Source organism: Euprymna scolopes, chromosome 1 (genome assembly GCF_053919585.1).
Source record: "Euprymna scolopes isolate OS-2025 chromosome 1, ASM5391958v1, whole genome shotgun sequence".
NCBI classification, from domain to species: domain Eukaryota; kingdom Metazoa; phylum Mollusca; class Cephalopoda; order Sepiida; family Sepiolidae; genus Euprymna; species Euprymna scolopes.
This window is the reverse complement of record NC_136482.1, coordinates 28970544-28989102: the sequence shown is the minus strand read 5'-3', so window position 1 is coordinate 28989102 and position 18559 is coordinate 28970544. Positions and strand designations below refer to the sequence as shown.

At 34.7% G+C, this 18559-nt stretch overlaps 1 protein-coding gene across 4 annotated transcripts in view; it reads left to right on the top strand.

Moving 5' to 3' along the window:
• LOC145290933 (rabphilin-3A-like) overlaps positions 1–18559 on the top strand; it is a 1108728-nt gene that overhangs the window by 498549 nt on the left and 591620 nt on the right. For all 4 annotated transcript variants that reach the window (XM_080136654.1, XM_080136564.1, XM_080136609.1 and 1 more), the window contains one exon: positions 13893–13942. The gene's annotated coding sequence lies outside the window, so the exon portion shown is untranslated. The remainder of the gene's footprint in view (positions 1–13892; positions 13943–18559) is intronic.

Genomic DNA, 18559 nt, shown 5'->3' with positions numbered 1-18559 from the left:
CCCCCCTACTACCACTTTTTTTGAACACCTTTGCCTACTAGTGTTTTGATCCCCCTACTACCACTTTTTTTTTAAACACCTTTGCCTACTAGTGTTTTGATCCCCCCTACTACCACTTTTTTTTTAACACCTTTGCCTACTAGTGTTTTGATCCCCCTACTACCACTTTTTTTTTTAACACCTTTGCCTACTAGTGTTTTGATCCCCCCTACTACCACTTTTTTTTTAACACCTTTGCCTACTAGTGTTTTGATCCCCCCTACTACCACTTTTTTTTTTTTTCGGGGTTCCTTACTACATCATCTATACACACCAGAACACCTCCGCTACTGTTGTTTTTAACCCCCCCCCCCTCCGGGTTCCTTAGGACATCACCTAAACACTCAGGCAACGCCAAGCACCCTTCCTAGTTATATATATAAATAATGTTATAAAATCAACAATAGGTTCTCTATAATGCAATGTAGACTACACTGTATTGTAGACTAAGTCACTGCGAGAGGCATGTGGAGCTTCTTTCAAGTGCACTGCGATTGGTCTTCAACTAGATGAGGAAATTTTGATTATCAATTTGATTAAAAAATGGGCGATTTGATCGATTTCGATGACAATAAAAATATGGGAGTATAAAACATTTATTGATCATCATTCAATCCCGGGCAACGTCGGCCACCCTGCTAGTATTTACATAAAATGATAAAAGTATGTCAGTAATTTCATTTTTAATAAGTAAATTATTACCATCATTTTGATGACGTGAAGGGGCAAAAAACACTTGTTTTTGACTTTTTATTTAAAAGTGGGTGATTTCCTTTCAAATTAATTTCAGTGGGGTATATAAATACAGAGTGTTTCAAAAGTTTTGGGAACATAACGATTTTTAATAACTTGTAATGTTCCCAAGACTTTTGAAACACCCTGTATATAAATATGGACTCTATCAAAATTGAAGATAACAAAAATCACGTTGTTACATACTGGAGTAAAGAATGTACATATAAAGTGTATCAATGCGTTTCTTATAATATGTGTATAAAATACATAATGTATTATATACGGCATAATAATGCATTAAAACACCAATTTCTCATCAGATCACCAAAGTTAAGCAACGTTGAGCCTGGCTAGTAATGGGTAACCATTTGGTGATTCTAGGCACTATATGTGCTCTCTGCTTATCTCGGCATTGTTTCCAGTTGTCTTGAACCTCCACTTGCTACTTGTATTTAACAACGCCAACTCAGAAGAGGTTTGGGTGGTGATTGCACAATTTTTGCCCCAAAAATTCTATGCGTCGGCATCCTTAGAGTGGGTATCCATAGTGTGCCAAGACTGACGGAAGTTACTATTAAGTACACAAAGTTCTTTTTATAAGATGTTGCAAGTATTTGTGTTTAAATACATGCAATGAACATGCTTGGGATGACTTTAAGAAATTCATTTCTGAAGTGAGTTAGAAATATCTGTTTTGAGAATAGAATTTAAAACGGAAGGAAATTTTTAAAGCATAAGTAAATTATACAAAATGAATATTGTCTTTTTTTGTTTTTATAGGGGCGAGGGATATTTTTGTTTAATTTTGATGGATGTTTTATGTGAGGTTTTTGTTTATAATTTGAATTAACCACGTGGGCACAAAAATCTTAAATGCTTAAGCCTTGTGAAGGGCTTAATCCTTCCTTGTCCTTAATCATTACAAATGAAAGGCATTACTTCTTCTTAAACTTTTTATTGCATACTGGAGTATATAATGTGTATCAATGTCTCATAATCTATTTATCTATAAAAGTGAAATTGTTTGTCCGTGTACATATCCCTACAGAACTGTCAAATTTAAGTACTACAGAGTCAAGATTTGACATAAGGGTTATTGAGATTTGGGAAAAATTTTTAAACAGTTTTTCGGTCAGAAATTTGGCTGTCAAGGGGTCAAAGTTCAGGCTCTATCAAACTCCTCTGCCAATTTTGGGTCTAAACACTGGAAATTTTAGGTGTAGGTTACTTGGACATGAGTCAAACTTTTTAATACATTTAACATATGCACATAAAGTTACGAAGAGTACATAGGGTCCAAGCAAAGCCAGTATGAATAAACTATGCACAGTTCTTTTTATGTCACTAAATAATGACAGGTTACAAGTGCATTCAAGTCTAACGTAAACAAGTTCTTGATGAGCTGTTCCGTATAAGTTAACAAATTTACCGAATTTCCATTACTAACGATTACTATATTGCCCAATTTCTACTGCACACTCTTTAACCCTTATCCTCGAGTGGCCTCTTGGCCTTGATAATGTGGTAATGCCTGTGTAAAAAAAATAAAAAAATATGGAATATTTATATCCTAAAACCTTCTCTAATTGATAGCCATGTTCTATCTTTTATCATTACGGTTTTAAGTTCCTCACGATCTAATTGTTGTTGCTTGAGCTTGTCATGTACTGTTTAGCGCTGAAAGAGCAACTCTGTGATTGGAAGGCATAAACTTTATTTTGTCCTCATGCCAGGGAAGCTTAACATAAGTGTTATTTTTGCATTTAATGGATTCTTCAAATTCCATAATGTTATTTTTATCATAATCCTTGCCTTGACAGAGTACAAAATAGACTTTGTGGCTTAGTGGGGGATGCCCTTTTCTCTACCCTGCAACCTCTCTCCCACAGAAGAGACGTTGTGAGCCTATCGTTATTTCCATGGCAGGTGCTTGTCTGAACTCCAATCTCTGGTCCCCCCTCGCCAATCTTTCACGAAAAACACCCGTCTAGCTGAATCCACTGTGAAAAATTTCCCCCACTCTATATCTGTGCCTAAATCAAAACGTGGATTCCATGAACAAAGCTTCTTTCTTAGAACTGCACGCCTGTGGAACTCTGTTCCGTCTGCCTGCTTCCCACCGGACTACAACTTGGATGGCTTCAAGTCCAATGTTAACAAATTCCTAATGAACCGCCCCTTTAAGTAAACACTTCATCAAATCTCCACACTAACGTAATGTACTTGCAATAACCCTTATCCCTGAGTGGCTTCCGGGCCTTGATAAGTGGTGATCACTGTGTAAAAAAAAAAAAAAAAAAATCACATATCTTCTGGTGATATACCCAGAGAATCCACATCAAACATTTTCTTTAAATTTAGGCAAAGGGGTCAGTGTAAAGAGATAAATTTGCTCTAGTGTTTGAGTATGTAGAATATTTAGTCACTATGGCATAATTGTGTTGAACATTTTTATTCTGTATCTTTTTAGGGGTACATTGATTTTCATATAAAAAATGTTGGCAAGTGCCTAACGGGGGTATGTCTGTAAGAAAGTACAAAGCAGAGCCCTTCATGCAGTCCACCATTTTGATGTTTTTCTTGAATCACATCAATTTCTAAAAAACATGTACATGAATATCGTTCGTCCTGTGCACAAAAGGCCAGTTTATAATTTAAGTAAATTGTTCTCAACAGGTTTAAAGTTATTGAATCTTAAGTTCATATCAAATTCATCATCGATACGAACAGGTAGAGATAAAGAATTTCCCTAATTTACTTCAGTCCTCACTACAACCTGATTTAATTTTCTTTTTAGAGCCTAAAAAGGTTTTAACATTATATTCAACTAGAGTGAATAAATGTCTATAATAGCCTAATTTTTTAATAACTTTATTGAAGAAATAAGTCCTTTAACTGCCTGTATCAAAGAGACAGTTTAATTTATATTTTCGTTTCCCTTTTGAAATAATAATTGCCACTATCGGTAAAATATACGATTGTTCATGTGTGCCAGTGTTAGTACACACGTGCATGGAAGCAGTTCAACTGCTTCCACACTTACTTGCTTTATCACAAGGGGGGAGGAGGTAACGTGGCCCCGGGATTTTCAATTTGCACACTTTTAAGGTAATTTATTCCCTTTACTTTAACAGTCTTCAGTTCTGTGACCAACACTTGTACACACAAGACATAAGCCCATATGTCTCGAATCAAGGGAGGAATATTTTGAACAACGATTCATGATATGCCCATCAATGTTGCAAAATCCACAATGCCTAGTAATTTTGGTAGATTTTATTGCAAAGTTTTCCAATATTGGAACATTCTTTACCATTATTGCTTTTATTATGATTCCCTTCTTGCAACTTGCCATTATCTTGGTGGGAATTAGGAGGTCGCCAGTTATCAAGGCCTGGAAGCCATTTGGGGATAAGGATTATTGCGTGTACAATAATCAATGGGATGGTATGGTAGTAATCGTTAGTATTGGAGATTTGATAAAGTGTCTTACTTAAGGGGGGGGGCGGTTCATCAGGAATTTGTTTATGTTGGACTTGAAGACATCCAAGTTGTAGTCAGGTGGGAAACAGGCAAATGGAAGAGAGTTCCATGGGCGAGCACTTCTAAGAAAGAAGCTTTGTTCATGGAATCTACGCTTTGATTTAGGCACAGATAAAGAGTGGGGAAAATTAATGACAGTGGTTTGAGCTAGACGGGTGTTTATTGTGAAAGATTGGCGAGGGGGAGGGACCAGAGATTGGAGCTGAGACGAGCACTTCCCATGGAAATAACAATAAAATAAAGACAGGCTCACAACGTCTTTTCTGTGGGAGAGAGGTTGCAGGGAAGAGAAAAGGGCATCCCCCACTAAGCCACGAAGTCTATTTTGTACTCTGGCAAGGCAGGATAGGCTGTTGTTAGCAGCTCCTGCCCAGATGTGGCAGCAGTACTCCATCTGGACGTACTTGACTTTTATATAGATAGAGAATTGCATCAGTAGTGAGATGTCTTCTGGAGTGGTAGAAGGATCCCACCATTTTCCCAGCGACCTTGGCAAGAGACTTGATGTACATGTTCCATTTCAGATCAGGAGAAAAGGTCAAACCCAGAACCTTGTCAAAACATGGAGCCTCCCCAAGACGAGAGCCATCCATTTCAATTGATGCCAGATGGGGATCAGAGCGTTGATGATGTAAAGATAGGAGCTTGGTTTTAGATGCATTAAAAGTAACCAGCCACTTCTTCCCCCATTGTACCATGCACTTAAGATCAGAGGAGAGAGAATCAGAGAGAACGTTGTCATTTTTGGCCTTTGATGTGTTGCCATAGATGGTCGTGTCATCGGCATAGATGTCAACGAATGATTTAAGTATGTTTTGGGATATCATTGATGTAGATCAGGAAGAGAGTTGGGCCCAAGATGGACCCCTGAGGGACTCCAGCATTAATACTGTGGGCCTCTTCTGCCCATCAACCACTACTCTTATGAGCCTATCAGAGAGAAATTATTTAATAATTGAGGAAACATTTCTAATTATACGGTAGCTAGAAATCTTGTGTAGTAGGCCCTTATGCCATACCTTATCGAAGGCCTTTGATATGTCAAGAGCAATTGCTCTAGAAAGGAAGCCTTTGTCAAGAGATTCACTAATCCTATGAGATATAACCGTTTGCACATCTACTGTAGATCTAGCAGATCGGAAACCATATTGCATCTCACTAAGAAGGTTATTTCCGCTGAGGTGGTTGACTATTTCTCTATTTAATATGGATTCCAGCAGCTTACTCATGACACACAGGAGACATTGCTCTGTACTGAGAGGGAGAGGACTTATCACCTGAATTCTTAAATACAGGGCATACTGATGGGGTTTTCCAGGGTGTTGGAAAGCACTTCTCCTTAAGGCAACGCTTAAACAGTTTTGTAAGTATGGGAGCAAGTTCTGGTTGAAGCTTTTGCAACACTATAATTGCTATGCCGTCAGGGCCAATTGCTTTACTGGAATCAAGGTTCTTGATTAGCTTGGCGACCTTACGCACAGATATTTGTATGTTGCATAGCGTGTTGTCTGTTATAGGAGGAAATATGGGGAGTTGATGGCCTTCGTCGCATGGGGTAGAATTAGCTGCAAAGTTCTTGGCAAATAGTTTGGCCTTGTCTGATGCTGACGAGATGACTTCAGGTCCATTGATTATAGTTGGGATAGAACGCACGCTTCTGTTCAGGATCCTGTTTGCTATTTACCAAAACTGGTGAGAACCAAGCCGCTGCTCAGCTGCTTTGGATTTAACAGCCTGAGCATATAGCTCTCTTGCATTTTTCAAAATCAAAACTCTAATTGATCTTCGGGTAGTTATTCTCAACTTTATACGAATTAATTCTTTTTAAAGAGTTGGGGATAATTTTGAAAAATATTATATGGCTAATTAGTTCAGAGCCTTGCATGTTTGTTGTAAAAATATCAACTTATACAGTTTTTAATCCGGATAGATTAACTTTAATTTTTGACAAAAACTTTTTGTTTTAATAAACTCCGAGTTATATTTACGGCTGGTGCCTAGCAATTGCTAAGAATTTCGTCAATAATGAGACTAATATCCAAAAAATCCTTTTTCAATATATTGATGGCCACTTCAAAGTTTTCATCTTCTAACGAAAGATTAAAATCTAACTGGGACGTTTGTTTTGTTTTTTTTGTTTTGTTTTTTCCAGTGTACAGTGTCCACACAGATTTCAAATTGAACCAGAACATGTTTAAATTGAAATTTACCAGTTTGTATCCCACTGAATTAAACACACCGCTACTGTGGGATTGAAACGCACAAGGCTGCGAGAGGCACTTGTGGATTTTCACTTGGACGAATTCATTATTGGAACTAGAAATATTCTCTTCCAGTCCTGTGAGCCTTTTTAATATGTTGTAAACGAACTCTGCTTCTCACTGTTCGTCTTCCAACATAATGCTCTTTTCTAAATTAATATCGGCCTTTTCACAAACTTCACATATTTTTTTGTTTTCATTGTGTCGACCTCCATCAACCATCTATTTATAAAACTTGTTTTTTAAAACCAGTATCATTTAAGGATGCTTCTGCTGAGATTAATTTTAAGGCAGAAGTAATTTTCCTTTTAAACGAATCCCTATAAAAAAAAGTAAGGCTATCACCCCCTTTATCTGCTTATAATCATTCATTTTTCTGAGCGAATACATACACAAACAAATCAAAAACAAAAAGGATGAACGAAATCTCCACAAATCTAGTAAATATATATATTAAAGATCAAAATGGGTCCGTATGCCCGTTCCTCAAACGACACTATTTACACCAATCAATTTCGTGTTAAATTATTTCACATGGTTTTAACTTTCTTAGTGTAAAATGGTTGTTTGCAAATTTTTTGTGATTTTTCCCAATTATATTTGGTAACAAAATATAGTGATACTAGCAATAAGAAAGAAACACAACACAGTTGTAAATGTTATGAAAATTGTATTTACACAGAAAATCTGGAAAAAAAAAAGAAAGGTGCTTGCAAACAGTCCGTTTAACAGTTTTATATTTCTTGTGTCCTTTTGACTGGGTTGAAGAAATAGAGCCTTGAGTTGGGTGCTGCAGTTGCTGTATGAAAACTATAAACGTGTTCTGGTGTTTAGATGACGGAGAGAACAGACGAGAACGTGTTGACGCTGGGAGTTCGCATGAGCAAAAGAGGAATGGCGTTTGTAAAACTCGCTTTTCTAGGGTTTGCTGAAACTCTAAAAAGAGGAAGCCTGTAATTGGTCATTTTTCATTCAATCACAGGGCACCCAGTTAGTGATTCCGTACTGCAGCTTAGCCTTTCAGCTGGGAACAAGGTGTAGTATCTGTCTGATACTACACTTCACTTTTTCTGCCCTCGATCAGTGGAGAAGAAATCCTTCTTGACTGAGACAATTTTTATTTTTGCTTCGATCCAGAGTGACCCTTTTTGAGGAGCTGGGTTTTCTGACATTGAAAACTAACCTTGTGTCTAACTCTGCCCTCGTGGGGAGGCAAGTAAATAAAAGTATATAGACAAATATATAATACGTGTGTGTATTAATGAGTATATATATATGTAGGGTTTCAGTTCTCTCCCACTGCAAGAACTTAGACACCAGGGTCGGAATGTGTGCAAAAAGTGCCTCAGCAGCCCCGTCGGCATTCCTCAGGCTATTTGCAATAAACTAAGTCTTTTTCAAAAAGAGAAGGCCAAGTCTGGGAGGGTGGACATTCTAGAAAAGCACAGAACTAAACTCCCACCACAAAATCAACATGGATCTGATTATTACAGGAATGGTCTAATCTCTGTTGATTTTGTGGGCCAGGGATAAGTGCTGTACTTTCCTCCATTCTATAATGAGGTGGTGTTGGTATTTACATTGATTACGCGTACTTCAGCTAGTTACAAAGGTTTAATAAAACATAAAAAAACACATATGATGTAATTAATTTCACAAGAGTTCTTTGGTTGGAAATTTTGCACGTGGATGAATTGGTATGAGGAATCGTTCATTCAAATGTGCATTTTTGAAGCCAATTTAAAAAACAAAACAATTTTCTTTTACTAGTTCCAAGCCTTTTTTTATTTTTATTTTTTTCCAATTCCAAAGACCTGATTCTTTTATTTTTAGTTTTTTTGTTTTGTTTTGTTTTGTTTTCTTTCTCTGGTTTCTAAATTCTCATGTTGTTTTCTTTGGTAAAAGAAAAAAAAATCTGCAAATCGCATCATGTGCAAATTTCATATGATTCAATGATTAGGAATAATTGTTCGAAAGAAATCATCGAATCATGCTCACGAGTTTCTCCTAAGAAACCAAGGCACATTTATTGTTCTCTCTTTTTTTCGTGTTATCTTCGAGTGCAATTCAAAATAAATGAAACCTTAATGCAGGCTCTTTTTTTTTTTTCATTTAAAATATTTTTCTCTCAGATTCAATAAAGAATTGTTATTTACATTATTGACGTCTTGTCCACATCTTGTTCCATTATTTTTTTATTATTCTTTTTATACTAATGAGACACTGCTAACCAAGGCCAAAAGTTACTCGAGTATAAAGGTAAATGATTATTCGATGGATGATGGAGATAGTTGAGTAGAAAATTAAAATATTCTACTACTACTTATAATAATGATAATAATTGCTGTTTTTTTTATGCAAATCGCTTCCGACTTTATGTGAGGAGCTAACAAGATCAAAAGATGATTATTACAAAGACAAAAGATGCCTATTGACCTAAGTCTTGAAAAGACCAAGGTTATAAGTTGCTCAGAAGAATGACACCACCTTAATTTATAAAAATTTAATGACAGCTTTCTTGTGCGCACACAGGAATTTGGTGACTGACTTTCAACTTTTGCTCACCAAAACAAAAACCTCAAATGAATTCAGGCTACTAATTATGTAATCGCCTATGAGTTCCACAAGCTTGCGGTTCTTGGAAAGAAGCTACTGGAATAAGAAATGGTATTACAATGAGGTATCTAAATAGTGATCTGATGAAGATCACTAGACCAACGAATCAAGCAGGTTATAAGATCAGACCATTCTGAAGAACATATACCATAATAGTATTTATGGAAAAGACTGAGACTAGCAACATCACGTCTGTGAGAAACGGGTTGCAAAGAAGAAACGCTTATCAAATCACAGATACGTTACTGCACCTTAACAAGAACCCTCTAATAGTATAGAGATTCACCAGCCCAAATATGATAACAACACGTATAGGCTACAAAATTTTCTTTTTCACTAATAAGCCAGTGCTCATCAAGGGTATAAGGCCACTCGAGGACAATGGTTAATGGGTTTGTATCAGGTGAATAGTGAGACAAACATCTTGAGGATTGCAAACCATGGTTGGATCTGGGCAGAATTTGATTATTTAAGGGGGTGGCTGAAGATGAATTTGTAAACATTCAACTTGTAGTCAGCTTGGAAGCAGCTCTTTGGTGAATTGATTGCCATATTAGATAAGTATTTTCTTGCATACATACGAGAGTCGAAAATAAACAGTAATAAAGACGATGAAGAAGAAACGACTGAATAAAAAAATAAATTTTTGCCGAATGTTTTTTACCGACACAAGAGAAGAATGTAATACATTATACATAAAAGAGAGATGAATAAACCTAATTCGTACTTAAAAGTCTAAATTTTAAGTCTCTAAACACAATCAATAATAAACATCTGTTGCTGAGGTAAACACGGAGAATGTATTCGGCATGTAAAATAGAGTACAACTTACTTTGTGGGGAAAAAGGTATCACGCTGGGAGTCCCATCTTATTGTCAAGAAAGTAAGTCTGTCGACACGGAGTCAGCAGTATACAAAAATTCGGAAAGTGAGAAAGAGACAAAAGTTAAATTTACTCTCTCATACCATGCATACACAAGTCTTTTTCATACTTCAAAATTAGAAATTCATTCTTAACCATTGCCTTCCACAAGCTGATTGATATTTTCTTAGGAAATGCATGCAAAAACATACATAAATAAACCTCTGTATTCTAAAATTTACCCTGAAATTCTCAAGTTATACTAATTGTTTTCTTTATGCTGGCCTGGCTTAAAATATTTCAACTTCATAATCATTATTTATATAACATATATGTTATATTTTGTTGTTGTTGTTATTATTATTATTATTGTTGTTATTATTCTTGTTGTTATTGTTCGTTGTTAGGAAGTCTTATTAAAAGTGAGTCTTAGAGAGTCTTATTAAGAGAGATGTTGCGTTCTGTGTTCGTGTTATGAAGAGATTCATGTATATAAAATGTTCATACTTAGAAGTGTAGTAGAAGCTCTTAGAGTGAGGAGACAGTGTTGAGACAGTCTTAGTGTTCACATTGTAGATATGAGATGTAGAGACATTGTGTATGTGAAGACATTTTAAAACACAGGATATATAAGACATATAATGACAATTTCACTTTACCTTTTGGTAGAATTACAACACAAAGACGACGTTTATAGAAACACATGACACTTTTATTTCCATGGACCGGTCGGTGGGTTTCTTAGTCAGGAATTCAAAGTTTTACATTCTATTTTTCAAAGGTGACCGTCTCGCTTCCAGACGTTCGACTGTCCATCTTTGCACTCCAGACTGTCGTCTGTCGTCCTCAGACTCTCTCTGCTTAACTCTAAAGTTTCTAACTATATCGAGAACTTCCCATTTTCCATGACGTCATACACATGTTAAAACATGTGTCTTCTTTCACGTGTTCTGTAAATGCGTGTCCAAAACATTTTCCTTTGTTTACAAAAGGAATTTTAACCTATATTTCCAGTAACCTATATTTCCAATATGTTAAAAACATGTTTATTGAATTATCCTATAGTTGCATCCCTCAATTCAATTTCATAACAGAATTGACAAATGCACATTCCTTTTCTTAAAACTATTTTATCTCTAAACAATGGTTTGTTTTTACATTCCATTTTCTAATTCTCTCTCGTAATCTATTTCTAAACCTAAATTACGAGGTTCGAATTTCGTCTATTCTATTTCATTTTTACATTTAACTAATTCCCTATTTTTATACTTACATGAAAAGGGGGACAGCCCTTATCATGTAACATATATATATATATATATATATATATATATATATATATATATACTAGCAAAGCTATTCTTCTCTGGTCACATATTTATAAGTAAGTGTTGATTTTTGTAATGAACAGCTAATTGTGACACTTTCTTATTCATCTATGCCACTCTACTCCCAAGGAGGAGGTAATGGCTAAGAGTTTTTTTTTTTGTTTTTTTGTTTTTTTTTACACGGTGGTCACCACTTATCAAGGCCCGGAAGCTACTCAGGGATAAGGGTTATTGCAAGTACAGTACGTTAGTGTGGAGATTTATTGAAGTGTTTACTTGAGGTGGCAGTTCATTAGGAATTTGTTTACGTTGGACTTGAAGACATACAGGTTGTAGTCAGGTGGGAAGCAGGCAGACGGAACAGAGTTCCACAGGCGTACAGTTCTATCGTCTCATGAAACATGAACAGATACTACATTCCTCCTCCCAAAAAGAGTGATAGCAATTATGAGAGGATAGTATCAAGATCACAGCATAGATATTATACTATCCCTCCCTCGAGAAAATTATAAAATAATGCCTGTGAGGTTAATAACATGACTAACAAACATTACTCCTTTAAATAATGCTTCGGACGTTGGTTCATGACAACAGAACAGGTACTATACTGTCCTGCCCCCATCTCGAATTGAGCATTAAAATTAGTTACAATAGTCCATTAATTGCAGTAATAGTGTAGTTTTGTCTTCAGACAGACAGATACCAAAATCTCCATGAGTAATATATCAGGTTAACAAGAAAGTTCTTGCGGTTTTTAACTTTTAAATTCCGATAAACATATTTTTATTTTAAATATTTATTTGTTTTTTTTTTCTACTTACAGATAACCTCCAGTGTAATAAAAGCATTGTAAAGTCACCTTTAACTCCATAGCCTGACCTTCAATATCCAGGCTATTAATTGAAGAAAGGCTATTTACAAAACTAATCTAACTTTTTTTAGTATTAACTGATCCAAAAATGAGAATAATTTTATAATCATCATATGTTATATTTAGCATTAAAATTAGTTACAATAGTCCATTAATTACAGTAATAGTATAGTCTTAGCTTCAGACAGACAGATACCTAAATTTCCATGAGTAATATATCAAGTTAACAAGAAAGTTCTTGCGGTTTTTAACTTTTAAATTTAGATGAATATATCTTGGCTCAAATAAAAATTTATCGAAATAAGCACGATCAGAATCAACACACTTTTGCTAACGCAAAACAAATGTATTTATGCCCTTAATATAAAAAATCTTGTGTTCTGGTGGCGGTGAAGTCACTGAAGGCATTTTTGATATCGCTGAAGTTTTTAACTATTTCTCAAGCAGAAAGTTGCTGAGATGCTTGAAAAAGTGGTAGTCAGTAGGTGAGAGGTCTGGAGAGTATGGCGGATGAGGCAGACTTTTGGAGCCCAATTAATTCAACATTGGCAGGGTCGGTTTAGCAACGTGCGATTGGGCATTGTCGTGGAGGAGAATTGGGCCTTTTCTGTTGAGTAATGCTGGGTGTTGTTGAAGTTTCTGATGCATTTCATCCATTTGTTGACAGTACTTCTCCACCATAATAGTTTCGCCTGCATTCAAAAGATTGTAATGGATGAAACCACCAAACAATCAGCATGACTTTCTTTTGGTGCAACTCTGGCTTCAATAAGTGTCATGGAGCTTCATTGGCATTTAACCACTGAACTGAACATTGCTGGTTGTCGTAAAGAACCCACTTTTCATTGCAATTTACAACCTGGTCAAGAAACAGGTCGTTCTTGCTGTGTAAAAGAAGATAAAATGACACTTCATAACAGTGTTTTTTTTTGTTTTTTTTTTTTTGTTTTTTCAATTTTTCTCAAGTGGTTTAAAATCGTCAGATATGTTACGTCTAATTCAGAAGCAAGTTTTCAAACAGTTTTGCTGGGATTGGTTTCAACTAACCTTCTTAATAGATTGTCAACATCCGATAGCCAACCACTATGCTCATCATCTTCAAGACTCTCGTCGCCACCACAAAATTTCTTAAACCACCATTGTGCTGTGCGTTTAGTAGTGATTTCTGGGCTAAATGCTTTGTTGGTCTTGCAAACTGTTTCAACAACTTTTTTACCTAGCTTGAATTGAAATAAGAAAATTCAACGTTCTATAAAGAAGACAATTGTCTTAAAACGATTGTAATTTAAATGATTGGATAGAACGATGATATATAAAATAATGAAAACTTATTTGAAAATATATCATTTGAAATCAAAATTCCGCAAGGACTTTCTCTTCAACCTAATAAATGTCACTAAAGTTCTGATGTAAAATCGTTTATCAGAAAACAAGTCTAAATTGACAATTCAATTTAGTTATCTCTTTATAAACAGAAACTCTGAAAGGGATAAGAAAACTTTATCTTGCCTGAGGATAATATTTTTTCCTTTATTGTTTCATAAATAGACAAACTTTATAAAGTTTTATTGATATTTTTCTATATCCGTTGATATTATCATTCTTTTTGACTTCTTATTTATTTATTTTTATTTTAGAAAATCAAATCATTGAACTTAATTTCTGTGGACGACCATAAACAAAGAAGGTAAGTCGATTCTACATTGGTTTTATATGAGTATCTTTTGTAATGTGCACAGGCTGTGGAGTCCACAGCAATACATTTCTCACCAGCTCTTGCTTGCTCCTCTGGAATTGACCGTTAAATCGTAGATGTCGCTTCGTGATGATAGTAGATATGGTAGGTAGGTTGCCATAAAGTTGCTGCTTGATGAGATGATCTTGCCAAGATATATTTAACACTGTTCGTAACATACAAGTGTATGTGCTGTCTAGCCTTCTTTCTACTCTTTTAATGAGTGTCTAGGTTGTAGCATCGTAAACAAGGACAGAACTCACCACTGCTCTGAAGAACTGCCTTTTCAGTTTGTCAGTCAGCTATGAACATAGGACGACCTAGATCCACGTAAATCTAGCAAATTGCACATGATGTCAACTGTGACGAAGATCTGAGGCAGCTAATGGAAAACAGGTAAATTTGGAGAGAGAGAGTCATATTGGTTTGGGCAAGGAGCCCGACCAGATAGATATGTTGGAGCCTTGCAGGCCAATAAAGACGAACAAAAAACGAAAGTACATTACAGATGTATCCGTCAAAACTCTGGGGCCATAACTGCTATGAATCGCTACCCAATAATGTGTTTGATGTTACTATATTTATAGACTTTGAGCAAGCCCATTATTCCATAAATAGGTAAATCATCTTATTCCATAATAGTATATATTCAGAATTTTGGCAATTACAAAGAAATTGTATAATATTTTCAACCCATTTAGAAAGAAAAATTCTATCCATCAATAATGTCATAACCATTTTTTGTTTTGGGTAATATTGCTAAGATGATAAATTATTGCCTTTTTTATTACTTATATCAATATGTTATTGGTTATTAAATGTAAAATAATTAAAGTCATCCCACCAAGAAAGGCCAAGGAAAACATGGGATGGACTAATAAGGCTGGATTTGAGAGAAAGAGGGATAAATAAAAACCTGGGCAGAGATAGATTAGTTTGAATGACACTTTCTTAAAGCCAACACATGTCAGCATGTAAAAAAGACATTAAATCAAATCTGATGAATGTACCACGACTTTAAAAAGCCAAAAGTCATTTGAGTGTAAGGGTTAATGAGTTGTATGATGAGAGTATTGAAAACGATGGAAGGAATGGACGAAATTTGATTGCTTAAGAGGACAATGCAGCAACTATTTCTTCATAATGGACTTGAAGACGACCATGCTGTAGTCTGCAATGAAGCAGTCCTGTTGTAATATGTTCCATATGTTTTGACAAAGAAGGAAGTTGCTGTTTATGGAGTCGGAATCTGTCCATCTCACACTTATCTGGTTAGTTTTTGACCTTGAAGTAGTATTTTTTAACTTCTTACATCAAATGGCTTTATGCCTTGTTTGAAGCGATTTAAAAATATAATATATTATATCCAGTTAAAATGAAATTTAGATCATATGTTTGAGACACTAATTTCTTGAATTTTCTTACATTTCAATCTCTTCAAATTATAATCTATATATATGGCAAAACGGCTGCGCATGTTTTTGTATGTCTGGGAAAGCCTTTTTTCACCGGGATTCTCGACGAGGTTACATTTATTTAGACTTCCTAGATTATAATATATAATATAATAGATTATAATATATAATATAATAGATTATAATATCTACGATTTGCGAACCAACGTCGTTTCTACATTTATTTTGATCGACTTTTAAAGAATTCCTTCTATTCCGTCCTTTCACGTGTTTGTTCATCTTTGCCGTATAAATAAAGCAAAACTAATTGAAGCAAAGTGAAACACCAAGCTTTCAGAAAGGCAATTAGCTTTGATCAATGTGGGGGGACGCTTCATATCAAACAATTGCTATTCATTTGGAGAGCTCCTCCTTTTTTGGAGGAGAGAGCTGATTTTCCCCAACATCATGGGGAATCAAAATACAGCAGAAACTGGCCTGCAGCCAACCTTCATTTCTGTGCCTGCGTGATTATTAACTTATTCATTTCAAGTCAACTTTTTGATTGCCATCGATAAATTTGAACGTTCTTCACTTCCTCTCGCGTCGTAGCGTAGCGATAAGATGTCAGCTTTTCTTTCACTTTATTTTCCGCTTTCACGCCACGGGTACCTACTTGCCTACTACCAATTTTTTTTTCTCCAAACACCCGGGCAACGCCGGACACCCCCGCTAGTATTATATAAGAGATAAAACATAAAGAGGGGGTAGTAAAAGCAAAGAATGTAATGTAACTCATAACAACTTAGTTAAAAAGTACATAGTGATCCTTATTTAATCACTGGGAATGTCGAGTCTTCCTTCTAGTATATATTACAGCAAAATCTATGTTATTGGTAGCAATTATTTTTATGGTCAACGATTCAGTTTCTGCGAATCAATTTCATTTAGAATGTTTTAAATTATTACATACATAAATAGCAATCTGCTCAAATGTTTGTATTATTTTTCCTATTTTCTTCCATATTACATTTGCTATTTCTGCGTCTTTTCACTTTTTGCAGACTGATGAATAATACAAATTTCTATATCAAGCTAATAATATACCCCCTCCTTATGTTTTATATATTATTCTATCATATAAATATATATTTATACGCTTATCTACTATTATATAACAGCCTATCTTTTACAAATTTCACACAAAGCTAATATATATGTTTGACAGTGTTCTTAGATATATTTTGTACAGAAATCCATCCAATAAGTATCGAAAATAGCAAAAGTCCGATCTTAAAAATAGCTTATCTCTTTTATAGATAAAAAGAATATTTTTTACAGCGAAATATTTTCCGTTACCCGGCCAAGGGAGATAATAAAATTTCAGCAAATCATTTCTCCTAAAAAAAAAAAAGAAAAGAAACAGATGTATTATAACCTGGAGATATAGCTTAGTGGTAGAGCATTTGACTACAGACTGAATCATCCCCTCTTCAAGCCTGGGTGTACCTTACCATTTTATTTTAATGTTCCATTATTAATGAGTTCAATTTATGATAAATACATAGACAGCTTTTTCTTCTTTCTTTTGTTAGAAATATTACTCATTCTAAATGAGGATAAGCAAGAGTTATGAGAGCTGCCGATAATGTATCCACAATGCATTGTCTACTCTCCATTAATAATAGTAATAATAAGTATTCTATTTATTTAAGTTCAATCGACATGTTTAGGGGAAGTATGGCAATAGGTTCCTCTCTCAATAACTGAAATAAAGAAAGAACTCAGTTAGCAAAGTTTACGTACGGCAATTCTGCTATTTTCCTCAAGTCATTTCCGACTTTATTTTTATGGAATTTATCTTTCCCTTTTGCACACATATTCGACGCTAGGCGGCGCTTTAATAGTATGACTATTTATAGTGTCTTGTAAAGAATGAATAATTATTTTGCAAAAGAACGCGTGGACAAACAAAATTAGAGAATGCATTTATTTTGAGGCAATAGCAAGTGAATCACAAACTGCGAATTGACAAATTCCAATAATAAATTTTAACACATGTAAGAAAACGCAATAAAAAAAATATATCAATTAAAAACGGAAATAAATATAATATTAACATTTACATCTAATAAAAAATAAATAAATATCGCAAATTCATAACTTATTTGCTAAAAGCGCCCGTCTTCAATGCATAACTATTAAGGATCGTCTTAGCTTGAATACAGCTCTGCATTCAACAAGATTTTTAAAAAAAAAACATCGTAACACGCCATAATTTGGCTGTTGGACTAGTGTCATTTTAAAGGATACAACATGCAGCGGGCGAGCAGAGAATAAAATTGTCGGATCTATTTATGCTATATTTAAAATCAGCTTGCCAGATAAAATAAGTACATTCGTGGACTAGAAAAAAAAACTATTATAAATTTAATAATACAATCAAATAAAAAAAAATATAAATTAAAAACTGAAATAAATATAATTAATATTAATATTTGTAGCTAATAAAATAAATATGGCAAATTCACAACCTATCTACTAAAATGTATAAGCCAGACAAATCCATATTGTCCGTTTATTTAGAGGTGGTAACTACCACAGAACTATATTCCATTCTCATACTATCCAAATCTTTTCAAAACATTTTGGACATTTCCTATCCATTATTTTGAATCCTCGTAGAGCTGAACAATTACAATGCTTGTATTTATAATAGACAATTTATTGCATTTTTTTCTATTCGATTTCGTTCTGTCTTTACATGGACAAGGTGTTACATTTTTTTTTTCTGTTGGCGATCTTAGAACCATTATTCTGAAATATGTATTTTTTTTTTTATTTAGTAGCTAGTTTTACTGTATTACTTGCTTTCAGTCTAAATAATTTTTTCTTAGAATTTTAACATGAGGAGAAAACGTTTTCTCTGCACTTATACGTTTGCATATGTGAGGGAAAGAGAGAAGCAGGAAATGTATCTTGTTTGAGTACATGTTTTATTTCTCTTATTTCTTTTTCTTCCATTAGCATGGGGGCAGGTTATTCTTTGAAATGCCAGATAATCGCCTGCTACTTAGAGGCTTCAACCAAGTGCTCCTTTAAGGATTTTGGTCATCCATTTAAGGGCAATTATTTGGATTTCTATTGAACTTTGTTTTCTGGGAATACCTTTACT